Raw genomic sequence first — 846 nt, forward strand, 5'->3', positions numbered from 1 at the left:
CTGCACCTGAGCATGCCTCCCGCACCCCCTCCCCGCTTCCGCAGTTCCAGCCCCCCTCACCGGTGCCGCCCCACAGTGCTGGCAACACTTTGCAGCCCCCTGGCCGCTCTGTGGAGTGCCCCTGAGGGCGGAGTTCGAGTCTGTCCCTGTTGCATCCCTGGCTATCGTTCACTCCAGAGTCTGGCAAAATATAGGCACTTAAGAGAAATTTGCCAGAAAAAAAAACAAAATTTGCTGACTAAAAGCACACCTCTGAAAGAACAGTTCTCCGCACACAGCCCTTCCTTAGCCCCATCCCATTTTGTCAGCCCTGGCACAGGAAGACAACCAGAGGCTCCCCAGATGGTGCCAGGGACGGGCCTGCAGCAGAAGGGCGGTGGTGGGGCTGGCAGCAGCTTCTGGGCCCATCCAAAGGCTGGCACTTATGGAAACAAGCGGCAGAGCTGCTGCTGCGCAGGGTGGGCGGATGCTGGGAGGAGTCCCTCCAGAGTCCCTACGATCTGGGGACACAGCGGCCAATGGCGGAGGAGCAGGCTGGCTGTCTCCAAGGCCAGAGGTGGCTGGGCACTGGCTTCCAGACCTGGCTCAAGTCCCTGGCCGGGTAGCTGGCAGAAGGCCACTCACCCTCAGCTGGTGAGGGAGAGTTGGGCCCACTTCAGGGGTTCTGGGGGCCCGGAAGACACAAGCCGTGGCGGCCAACTTGGAGCCAGACCGAGACAGCACTTCCTCTGAATGCTGACTTCATCACTTCCCAGCCGGTGACCCTGGACAAGTCACTTAACTGCTGAGGCTGCTTCCTCCTCTATAAAATGGATGCAGTGCCTCACAGGGTTGACGGGAAGTCAA

General features: G+C 60.2%; 1 protein-coding gene across 4 annotated transcripts in view; it reads right to left on the minus strand.

Moving 5' to 3' along the window:
• Positions 1–846, minus strand: part of AP1B1 (adaptor-related protein complex 1, beta 1 subunit) — a 34,721-nt gene that overhangs the window by 12,964 nt on the left and 20,911 nt on the right. The gene's annotated exons all lie outside the window — the stretch shown is intronic.

The sequence above is a fragment of the Bison bison genome, unplaced genomic scaffold (assembly GCF_000754665.1).
Source record: "Bison bison bison isolate TAMUID 2011002044 unplaced genomic scaffold, Bison_UMD1.0 scf7180017864495, whole genome shotgun sequence".
NCBI classification, from domain to species: domain Eukaryota; kingdom Metazoa; phylum Chordata; class Mammalia; order Artiodactyla; family Bovidae; genus Bison; species Bison bison.